Source organism: Drosophila miranda, assembly GCF_003369915.1.
Source record: "Drosophila miranda strain MSH22 chromosome Y unlocalized genomic scaffold, D.miranda_PacBio2.1 Contig_Y1_pilon, whole genome shotgun sequence".
NCBI classification, from domain to species: Eukaryota; Metazoa; Arthropoda; class Insecta; order Diptera; family Drosophilidae; genus Drosophila; species Drosophila miranda.
Window position 1 is genome coordinate 23863220 of NW_022881603.1, and position 12629 is coordinate 23875848.

Consider the following 12629-nt stretch of genomic DNA (forward strand, 5'->3'; position numbering starts at 1 on the left):
AAATTGGATTGCCACGGTGCAGCAGCGTGTGGTGTCGGTCCCCACAAGTACTGCAGTTATGAACACTTTGGCATCCCCGGATCTGATGGCCTCGCGCGAAGCAGTTCAGACAAAGCTGTCTTTGTTTGATGCAGCTGGAACGAGCATCAGCATTCATCTGGAGGAAGTGAGGGCATAGCCGTATTGGGTGATTCTCTTTCGAGCAGAGATCACACGTGCTCCTCTTTGGATTCACTGCGGTCTTGAACGAGTGAACCCTCTTAGGATAAGGAGTTCCTTGGGACCGGAACGGATTGCTTCGGAAAGGTGACGGATGCGAATCGCTTTTCGAACTGTGTAAAGCGGACGGGTTGCCCTCGATGGCTTCGAGCGTCAGATATCTCTGGCTGAGGAAGGATTCCATCTCCTTCCATGAAGGAATCTCTTTCTTTGTGGTGACGGAATCTTCCCACAAAGCCCGTGTCAACCTCGGTAATTTGGAGGCGCAAATGATCACCAGCAAGCTGTCCCAATTTTCGGCTGAGACCTTGGAGTGGGCCAGTGCGGTTAAGACCCCTTGGATCGTGCTGAGAAGCTCCTTTAGAGCACGACTTGACTCGGAACCGATGGAAGACAGCGAATACTTCTATGTCGCATGGGGGGAGTCTGCAGCCGCCGTGAAAATCTGGCTGTGCGGAAGGACGGACTGCTGGTTGTTGGAGCTGATCAGTGAGATCAGCAACGCACTGTTCGTAAACTGTAAAGCAGTCATCGAATTTGGATTGAAGGTCCGCTTCAGCCTGCGGACCCTCTTCAGCCACAAATGCGAAACAGTTCTTATGCTCTGCCTCAACCTCGGCCCACATGGTTCGGATTTGGTCACGGCGGATGGAGTGCGGGGATTCGGAAGGTTTATTCGCTCTCCGAAATGCATAAGCTTGCGTGAGGCTGCTTCGAATTTAGCCATTGCGGCAGTGGCGGCGGATTGAGCCATTGTGCGGGAGTGTCGAGAGCCGCTTGGGCTGCTTTGCGTACGCGCTGGCACCTTAAGTGTGATCGGTGACGGGAACAGGACCGATTTGGTCTTCGAACCAGCGGAGCTTGTGGTGTGCCCCGGAGTACCTGGGGACTTCACTTTGCGTGTCACCGAGGTGGGCGTTTCTGGGGCGGAAGAGCTGCGTGGCCTTTTAACACTTGGAGAGGTCACCGGCAGAAGTTGTTTGCTCTCCTCGCGACCTGTTGGCATATTCGGCGCTCACACGCAGAAAAGAGAAAACATCCAAATCGGATGCGGAAGTGTGGAGCGGATGGCTACAACCTTGGCTGGATTCGGAGAGTAGATTCGGACACCACAAGAGCAGAAAGAAATATTTATTTTCCAAGGCCACTATGGTCGTAATAGACGGAAAGGTCTCGAGCTTTTGCTGGAATGCAATTGTTGGATCAACTCGGATTGTTTAGGTTTACTCTTGGTAGAGGCTCCCAAACTATGAGTGATCCCAATTGGAGAAGAGCTGAGGAGAGGATCGGTCACATTGGCTGGCAATATTCGAAAATATTGTCAGTATGGTGTTCCTCCGTTTACGGATGCCGGGTCGATTAAAGCGCGGGCGCGGAAACTTGTCCCCAGATGGCAAATATCAATGATTGCCGTGTCCAGAAGGACAGCTTTTTGGCCAGAGGCGATATAATTTTGAACGCTGGGCGGAGCGTCAGAAGAACTCGGATTTGGTACGACAGTGGATTCACTCGAAATTGGATTGCCACGGTGCAGCAGCGTGTGGTGTCGGTCCCCACAAGTACTGCAGTTATGGACACTTTGGCATTCCCGGATCTGATGGCCTCGCGCGAAGCAGTTCAGACAAAGCTGTCTTTGTTTGATGCAGCTGGAACGAGCATCAGCATTCATCTGGAGGAAGTGAGGGCATAGCCGTATTAGGTGATTCTCCTTCGAGCAGAGATCACACGTGCTCTTCTTTGGATTCACTGCGGTCTTGAACGAGTGAACCCTCCTAGGATAAGGACTTCCTTGGGACCGGAAGGGATTGCTTCGGGAAGGTGACGGATGCGAATCGCTTTTCGAACTGTGTAAAGTCAGATATCTCTGGCTGAGGAAGGACTCCATCTCCTTCCATGAAGGAATCTCTTTCTTTGTGGTGACGGAATCTTCCCACAAAGCCCGTGTCAACCTCGGTAATTTGGAGGCGCAAACGGTCACCAGCAAGCTGTCCCAATTTTCGGTTGAGACCTTGGAGTGGGCCAGTGCTGATCGTGGATCGTGCTGAGAAGCTCCTTTAGAGCACGACTTGACTCGGAACCGATGGAAGACAGCGAATACTTCTATGTCGCATGGGGGGAGTCTGCAGCCGCCGTGAAAATCTGGCTGTGCGGAAGGACGGACTGCTGGTTGTTGGAGCTGATCAGTGAGATCAGCAACGCACTGTTCGTAAACTGTAAAGCAGTCATCGAATTTGGATTGAAGGTCCGCTTCAGCCTGCGGACCCTCTTCAGCCACAAATGCGAAACAGTTCTTATGCTCTGCCTCAACCTCGGCCCACATGGTTCGGATTTGGTCACGGCGGATGGAGTGCGGGGATTCGGAAGGTTTATTCGCTCTCCGAAATGCATAAGCTTGCGTGAGGCTGCTTCGAATTTAGCCATTGCGGCAGTGGCGGCGGATTGAGCCATTGTGCGGGAGTGTCGAGAGCCGCTTGGGCTGCTTTGCGTACGCGCTGGCACCTTAAGTGTGATCGGTGACGGGAACAGGACCGATTTGGTCTTCGAACCAGCGGAGCTTGTGGTGTGCCCCGGAGTACCTGGGGACTTCACTTTGCGTGTCACCGAGGTGGGCGTTTCTGGGGCGGAAGAGCTGCGTGGCCTTTTAACACTTGGAGAGGTCACCGGCAGAAGTTGTTTGCTCTCCTCGCGACCTGTTGGCATATTCGGCGCTCACACGCAGAAAAGAGAAAACATCCAAATCGGATGCGGAAGGGTGGAGCGGATGGCTACAACCTTGGCTGGCTTCGGAGAGTAGATTCGGACACCACAAGAGCAGAAAGAAATATTTATTTTCCAAGGCCACTATGGTCGTAATAGACGGAAAGGTCTCGAGCTTTTGCTGGAATGCAATTGTTGGATCAACTCGGATTGTTTAGGTTTACTCTTGGTAGAGGCTCCCAAACTATGAGTGATCCCAATTGGAGAAGAGCTGAGGAGAGGATCGGTCACATTGGCTGGCAATATTCGAAAATATTGTCAGTATGGTGTTCCTCCGTTTACCTTTGCAACGAATTAAGTAGTGGGATGTTGACTGCGGATGGAATGCAGAAGGAATTTTATTTCTTTCTAGTCATCAAGCTGACTGCTGTATAAGTGGTGGAAGCCTATCGGAACAAATAACATTAGAACATTCATTCAATGGACGTTGAACCGAAAAACCAGTGGAAACAGTTATAAACTGTGGGTTTTGGATTTACTTGTTGTCAAGGCTTTTGGCATTTGTTTCACGATTTAATACAGCTGAGGAAGCAGTATTTATTCGGACGCGGCTCAAACTCGATACTATCGGTATTGATGGTGATCGATCGGTCGCCCAGCCCTGGTCCCACGGGTGATGTACAGAATCAACAATTGCAAATTGAAATGCAATTAATCGCCAAACCACGTACCGTGCCTGGATTGGCGACAATTTATCTTTGATTCGGAGGTGCTTATGCGTACGGAGGATACCGTGCAGCGCAGCAGGACTGGATATACATATGTGCTACGATCGAGCAGTATGCCGAATTGTATGGAGTTGGACGAAAGTAGACGAATTTGTAAATGTCGATAATTGTGTAATTTGTACGTATGTATGTATGGAATCAGCTGGTAGCTGGGAGAGGTAGGAATATTATTTACAGACCACTATATATGTATGACTGGATCGGAGGCGGAACGCAGGAGTTAGCTCGGATTAAATTAAACCTTTGAAAATAATCGGAGTCCACAACCGTTGGCGGAACGAAATATGGTTTAATTTGGAGCTAGAGCGATAACTACATACATATGTACATATGTACATATGTATGTATGCGGGGCCGGCGTATTAGCCGGCGGCTTGGATTGAGCTTGCTGCCGGTGAATTATTGTAAATTCACTGTGGCGCGACTGGATGCACAGACCACGGAACTGGGAAACCAACCGTTTAACTTGGTATGGGGATGTGGGTACATAGTAGCATTCGAAGAAACGGAGAACCAACAGGTGGAGCCACTGGAGATGGGCAAGTGACGAATTTGTACTTATCTTGGATTGGAATGATCCGCCGATGCTGGCTGGGGTGCACTTTTCCTTTTGGTTAGGAGAAGATCCGGCTCGAAGGACCAATGTTTGTAGGAGGGCGGATCACCGGAGCGGCTTTCCAGCGACGAGAGGGGAAAATATCCAAAAGAAGAAGTCAGAGTGGTTCCAATAAATATATTCCATGTATTTATGTATATATGTAGATTGTAGGTGCGCGTATGTGCACGACGGCAACTTGTAGCGGGGTGGGAAACGTAACTCCCTGTAGCTTACATGCTAAGACTACCGTGAGCGACATACGGATCGTGGGAGCGCACCGAACCGAGAGCCCGAGAGCGAGGCAGAGGGCTATGTAACTGGCTGTTAACTGAGCGCGGCACCCAGCAGCGATAACAGGCTGTTAGCCTGGGGTGCTAACAGCTCGGTTGCCCTGTTACAGCTTCTGCTCTGAACAGAATGCTATACAGTATATAGTCGAATGCCACAGGACATTCCTTCGATAGTTAATTATGATGTGGCACAATGGGGCACAGAGGCAGTCACACATCAAAGCGTAATGCAGGGGAATGGATGCGGCGGAGGCGGAGGAATGACAGAATTAGCTGAATGAAGTGCGTTTTTGTGTAAACATCTGCGCCCGGAGGCTCTGCCGCTCGACTCTCCTCGACTTTTCGTTGATTTGAATCTAAATTGAGAATAAGAGGCGATTGAGCGGCCCCCAATGTATGGCACTGGGCTAAACAGCCGCCAAAGGTGGCAATACAGAGATAGAGAGAGACAGCAGATACACCCACCCACACGCATATGTATGTGTCATAATCATCGTAAGAGACGTGAAGTTTAAACTAAAACGAGGGGAACGTTGTGAGTTGCTGCGGACACCGCAACTCTACAGTTATACCCGATACTAAGTCAGTATGGCTCTCCTCCGGCAGACGCCGCTAATATTAAACGACACGACAAAGAGTGCGTGCGAGAGAGACAGAAAATCAGTCTGAGCGTGACGTCGGGCGCTGCGTAGCCACTGCAAATTGATTTGTTCCTATTGGCTATAAAAATGATCTGATCTGATCCAGATTCACCAATCTGATAGTTATGGTCATTATCTATGATTCTGCGTTTTTAGTTTTCTCGAATGTACAATATTGTGGATGCAACAGATTTTCGTTCTTTGTGTGGGCGGAAGAGGGTGGGGTGAAATTTTGAGATACACTTTTTATAGTAAGATCTAACAGGAGTGCGGATACCAAATTTGGTTACTCTAGCCTTAATAGTCTCTGAGATTTTTGAGTATCCCCAGATTTTCGTCCTTTGCGGGGCGGAAGGGGGTGTGGCGAAATTTTGAAACAAACTCGTCTCGGTCCGATATATTAGGAGTGTGGATACCAAATTTGGTTGCTCTAGCTTTTGTAGTCTCTGAGATCTGGGCGCTAATGTTTTACTCTAAGCAAAGCCGCCTATGCTACGTGTGTGTTAGAGAGAGACAGGGCGAGAAAAAATGAAATTGTTTTCTTGATGCTGGCTATAATAATAATACGATCCAATTCAGATTCCGCAGTCTTAAAGATATGGTCATTCTCTACAATTCTACGTTTTTGGTTTTCTCATATCTTTAAAATTGTGGATGCCACAGAATTTCGTCCTTTGTGGGGGCGGAAGTGGGTGGGGCGAAGTTTTGAAATATTTTTGTAGCAGTGACATATCACAGAAGTCTGGATCCAAAACATCGTTGCTCTAGCGCTTATAGTCTTTGAGCACTAGGCGCTGAAGGGGACGGACCGACGGACAGACGGACGGACGGACAGACAGACAGGGCTCAATCGACTCGGTTATTGATGCTGATCAAGAATATATATACTTTATGGGGTCGGAAACGATTCCTTCTGGACGTTACACACATCCACTTTTACCACAAATCTAATATACCCCAATACTCATTTTGAGTATCGGGTATAAAAAAAACGACAGTCGTTGCCGCCGGCTTCACATCTGGGCACTCCTCGGCACTTCGTATGGGGAAAAGAAAATAGGTCTAGGGCCAGATCTATATTTCGGGTAGAAATTGGTTGACCGTTTACATCGCTTTAATAATTTCCGCAGAATTGGACGGCCTCCAATATATCTCGAGTCAGTGACACATAAGTGGCTCGCGCCCGCAAAGCGACTGAGGAGCAGAGCTTTTATGCCTCCCGCTTTGTGCTGTTCGGCCTAGCGCTGGGAATTTTTGGTACGGAGCTGTAGTTGGGCGAGGAGCATAAGTCCCTTGTCGCGGGCGGAGGCCCTAATATCGGGATAATTGTTGTGGCGAGCTTTCGTATTGGTTTTCAGACAGGTACCCAAAAGATTGCCCAAAGTTTAAGCTGGTACTAACCGCCAATCTGAAAAATTAATTTCCTACAATAAAACGAGGGGGAACGCTGTGAGTTGCTGCGGACACCGCAACTCTACAGTTATACCCGATACTAAGTCAGTATGGCTCTCCTCCGGCAGACGCCGCTAATATTAAACGACACGACAAAGAGTGCGTGCGAGAGAGACAGAAAATCAGTCTGAGCGTGACTTCGGGCGCTGCGTAGCCACTGCAAGTTGATTTGTTCCTATTGGCTATAAAAATGATCTGATTTGATCCAGATTCAGCAATCAGATAGATATGGTCATTATCTATGATTCTGCGTTTTTAGTTTTCTCGAATGTACAATATTGTGGATGCAACAGATTTTCGTTCTTTGTGTGGGCGGAAGGGGGTGGGGTGAAATTTTGAGATACACGTTTTATAGTAAGATCTAACAGGAGTGCGGATACCAAATTTGGTTGCTCTAGCTTTTGTAGTCTCTGAGATCTATTCGCTAATGTTTTACTCTAAGAAAAGCCGCCTATGCTACGTGTGTGTTAGAGAGAGACAGGGCGAGAAAGAATGAAATTGTTTTCTTGATTCTGGGTATAATCATTATACGATCTGGTTCAGATTTTGCACTGTAGAAGATATGGTCATCTTCACCGATTCTGCGTTTTTGGTTTTATCGTATCTTTAAAAATGTGGATGCCACAGATTTTCGTCCTTTGTGGGTTCGGAAGTGGGTGGGGCGAAGTTTTGAAATATTTTTGTAGCAGTGACATATCACAGAAGTCTGGATCCAAAACATCGTTGCTCTAGCTCTTATAGTCTTTGAGCACTAGGCGAACGTTGTGAGTTGCTGCGGACACCGCGACTCTCCAGTTATACCCGATACTAAGTCAGTATGGCTCTCCTCCGGCAGACGCCGCTAATATTAAACGACACGACAAAGAGTGCGTGCGAGAGAGACAGAAAATCAGTCTGAGCGTGACGTCGGGCGCTGCGTAGCCACTGCAAATTGATTTGTTCCTATTGGCTATAAAAATGATCTGATCTGATCCAGATTCAGCAATCTAGTTTTCTCGTATCCTCAATATTGTGGATGCAACAGATTTTCGTCCTTTGTGGGGCGGAAGGGGGTGGTGAGAAAATTTGAGATATACGTTTTATAGTGAGATCTAACAGAAGTGCGGATACCAAATTTGGTTACTCTAGCCTTAATAGTCTCTGAGATTTGTGAATATCCCCAGATTTTCATCCTTTGCGAGGGCGGAAGGGGGTTTCGCGAAATTTTGAAACAAACTCGTCTCGGTCCGATATATTAGGAGTATGGATACCAAATTTGGTTGCTGTAGCTTTTATAGTCTCTGAGATCTAGGCGCTAATGTTTTACTCTAAGCAAAGCCGGCTATGCTACGTGTGTGTTAGAGAGAGACAGGGCGAGAAAAAATGAAATTGTTTTCTTGATTCTGGCTATAATAATTATATGATCTGGTTCAGATTTTGCACTCTTGAAGATATAGTCATCTTCTACGATTCTGCGTTTTTAGTTTTCTCGTATCGTCGAAATTGTGGATGCCACAGATTTTCGCCTTTTGTGGGGGCGGAAGTGGGCGGGGCAAAGTTTTGAAATATTTTTGTAGCAGTGACATATCACAGAAGTCTGGATCCAAAACATCGTTGCTCTCGCTCTTATAGTCTTTGAGCACTAGGCGCTGAAGGGGACGGACAGACGGACGGACGGACAGACGGACAGACAGACATGGCTCAATCGACTCAGCTATTGATGCTGATCAAGAATATATATACTTTATGGAGTCGGAAACGATTCCTTTTGGATTTGCCGAGCTTGAGCAAATAAAAATTTCTGAAGAAGCGAATAGGCAGGAAGATAGCATTAGCAAGGAAATTACAAGTAGCGCGGAACTACACGTCAGTTATGACATCAACAATTTTAAGAAAAACTTTAAGAAGGGCAAAAAGTGTTTTAAGTGCGGAAAGGAAGGGCATTTTAAATCGGAATGCCGTGCTAAAAGCAAGCAGGAAGGAGCAAACAACAGGGGCGCAAACAGTAAAAGCGGGGAAAGATTGGGTACAATGCTTTGCGTAACCGAATATGCCAAAGTGGAACCAGAAAAATATGTACCAATCCTAAATTTAGCTAAGCCAAATGACCAGATGTTAAATGCATGGTGCATAGACAGTGGCGCAACGGCGCATCTATGTTGTGACAAGGAACGCTTTGTGTCGTTCACGGAAGATAATCAAAAAGTATTTTAAGCCGGCGGTAAATCACTTATTGCTAAAGGGCATGGAACTGTTCAAGTAAAGTTCGGTGATAGATCCGTTACGCTGGAAAATGTTATCTTGGTACCAGATTTGCAGTACAATTTTATATCAGTCACAAAACTATTAAAACATGGAAAAAAAATTGTGTTTGAGAAAAATCAAGCGATGATTTTTGAAAACGGAAAAATAGTTATAAAGGCACATCTGGAAAATGGATTGTTTATGGTTCAGGACAATCAGGAAAAGTGTATGAACATTTTAAATGTTGAGGCATATGCATTCAAATGGCACAATAGGTTCGGCCATGTACATTTTGACGCATTAAAGGTCTCAAGGGCATATACAAGCCAAAACAAGTGTGTGCAACATGCGCAAAAAGTAAAATTTGCGTGCAAACATTTCAATCGAGCACAAACAGGTCAAAGGGCGTTCTAGACTTAATACATACTGATGTATGCGGTCCAATGCAAAAGCAGTCAATGGGAGGCAATCGATATTTCGCCACATTTATTGATGATTGTTCAAGATATGTATCAGTAAGTTTTCTAAAAACCAAAGATCAGGTTTTCGAGGCTTTTAAAGAATTTAAAAGTCAAGTTGAGTGCCAAACTGGGAGAAAAGTCAAGGTTTTACGAAGTGACAATGGCCGAGAATACCTATCAAACGTTTTTGATAATTACCTAAACCAAAATGGAATACAGCGAAACTTAACAGTGCCATATACACCTCAACAAAACGGAGTTGCAGAAAGGGCCAACAGAACATTGGTAGAAATGGCAAGAAGTATGCTGCTGCATGCTGGGTTAAGTGAATGCTATTGGGCAGAAGCGATTCGAACTGCCACGTATTTGCGAAATAGAGTGGCAAGCAGCTGCTTGAGCGGGGTGACACCTTTTGAAATATGAACAGGTAGAAAGCCAGTGGTATCGCATTTAAGAGTTTTTGGCTCAGTAGCGATAGCTCTAGATAAAACAAAGAAATCAAAGTTCGCACAGAAAGGCTTAGAGTATATAATGGTGGGCTACTCGGATACGGCCAAAGCATACCGTTTGGTCAGTAAAGAAACCAGGAAACTCGTAGAGAGTAGGGATGTCATTTTTGTAGAACCTGAAGGGGGCAAACTAGATGCATCATGTTCCAATGACATGGCATCAATTGAGGTTCAACAAAACCAGGACTCTGAACCCGAAATGGATAGCGAGCAATTTAAAGATCCAGAAAATGAGCCAGAAAATCAGGCGGAGATTAGGTCTAGTAATGACATTCTTGTAATTCCAGAACCAATAAGAGGACCAGGACGCCCAACTATAGTACGGACGGGCAAACCAGGACGACCAAGGAAGCAGTATCATATGCTCAATGCGATACTGGCAGCAGACGTACAAGTTCCACAAAACTACGCACAAGCTGAACGGTCTACTGAAGGCGAGATATGGAAAGCATCAATGAAGGACGAGTACGAATCTCTCGTGAAGAACGGCACGTGATCGCTTACTAAATTGCCTAGCGGGAAAAAGTCCATTGGATGCAGATGGGTTTATGCAGTTAAGTCCAATCCGGATGGAAGCGTGAACAGGCTCAAATCACGTCTGGTGGCGAAAGGTTGTAGCCAACGCTACGGGATCGACTACAAGGAAACATTTGCACCAGTTGTACGCCACGCAACTATCAGGTTGATAATTGCACTTGCAGTCGAACATGGTCTCCACCTACATCAAATGGATGTTGTCACGGCGTATCTCAACGGCGAATTGGAAGATGAGGTTTTTATGAGACAACCTGAGGGCTTCATCAGCGAAGTTCACCCAAATCACGTTTTGAGGCTTCACAAAAGTATATATGGCCTAAAACAATCAGGAAGAGTGTGGAAATCTACGTTGGATGCAACGCTGAGACGCATTGGTTTTATACCGACTGTCAACGAACCCTGTCTGTATTGTAAGCCAGGTAAAAATATGTGTCTAATAGCTGTCTACGTAGATGACATTATTTTGGCGTGTAAGGACCTAGATGATATATCTGATATCAAGATAAAGATCGCAGCAGAATTTGATGTGGTTGACATCGGGCCTATGCAATACTTTTTAGGTATTGAGGTGAAACGTGAAGACAGTACGGGTGCGATTTCAATCAGCCAACGGAAGTATATTAGAGAGTTGCTCGAACAGTACAATTTGAAAGATTGTCGACAGACGTCCACGCCTCTTGAAGCTGGTTACCAGGTGGCATGCAACAAAGAGGACTGCCGCAGGGTCGACATCACATCGTTCCAAAAGCTAATTGGAGAGTTATCTTATCTTGCTGTTATGACTCGTCCGGACATTGCGCATTCGGTGAACAAATTAGCACAACGTAACAAGGATCCTCATTCCGAGCATGAAGCGGCAGCCAAGCACATCCTTCGATATTTGGCAAAAACTATCGACTGGGAGATATGCTACACAAAGCAAGGAAAGGCAATTGAGTGTTTTGTTGATGCAGATTGGGCAAGTGATATGACGAACCGAAAGTCATTCACTGGCTATGTATGCATGTTGGCAGGAGGAGCGGTTTCTTGGGAGTCAAGAAAGCAATCGACGGTTGCCCTCAGTTCCACGGAGGCAGAGTACATAGCCTTATCATCTGCAGCAAAAGAGGCGATATACTTTCGCAGCCTACTGATTGACTTGAAGCTGATGTCCAAGGAGTCAGCTATTCAGATGTACGGCGACAACATTGGAGCACAGCAGCCTGCTAGAAACCCCATTTTTCATGCACGTACAAAGCACATCGACGTCAAGATACATCATATTCGAGAGGTTCTCAAGAGAGGTGAAGTCAACATTGAGTATCTGCCAACCGATGAGATGATAGCAGATGTCCTCACAAAGAACTTAGCCAAGGTTAAGCACCATAAATTTGTATTCGCATTTGGTTTAAAAGATAGTTTATAAGTGCTTGACATGTTATTGGATATTAGTTAAGTATATTTAAAGTTTGTAAACATGCGTTGTGTTGAGGAGGAGTGTTCAAAGTGACCGCCACGATAATTAGATATTGATCTCTAACAACACTGCGCATGTGCCCTGCTGCATATCGATGTTCTCACATCGATGTTCTCATATCGATATTCTTCTTTCGGCGTCTGTCTCTTGCGTATGTTACTCGGAAGCACATATAATTTTGTATACTAATCTTCTGCTGTCTTACAAATAAAACAACTTTAACAATTTGCACGGATCGACACATTAATAAAATGCCAAAATGATGCTCGTCACAAGTTCTAGATATTGTGGGCGGCTGGTGTCAGCAGTGGGGCTCATAAAATCGGATCATATAGAACGGACAATGGGAACGGAATGGGGTAACACTACCATACACAACAAAACACAAAAGACCGAGAGAGAGAGGGAGAGGGAAACAGCAGCGGAACAAAGGAAACAGAAAAACACAGAGAGGGAGGATAACTTTGGGTAAGGGAGCATTTGATACCCCTTCTAGTCAGAGCTAATGATATAGTGATTCGATGAAACTGTAAAAAACGGCTATCTGTATTAACAGAAACTTTCAAGTTTTTTCCATAAATATTTGAGGTATACCGACTTTTCTAAGGCAGATTTAGGAAATCTATAACTCTAAGCCGACTGCCTGGAAACGGAAGATTCTGTGTCAAATTAAAGGACTTTGTAGGATATTTCCACATAGATTTACAGATAGATATTCATCAATAGACACTTTTGATCCTGAACTTTGGAGCACAACT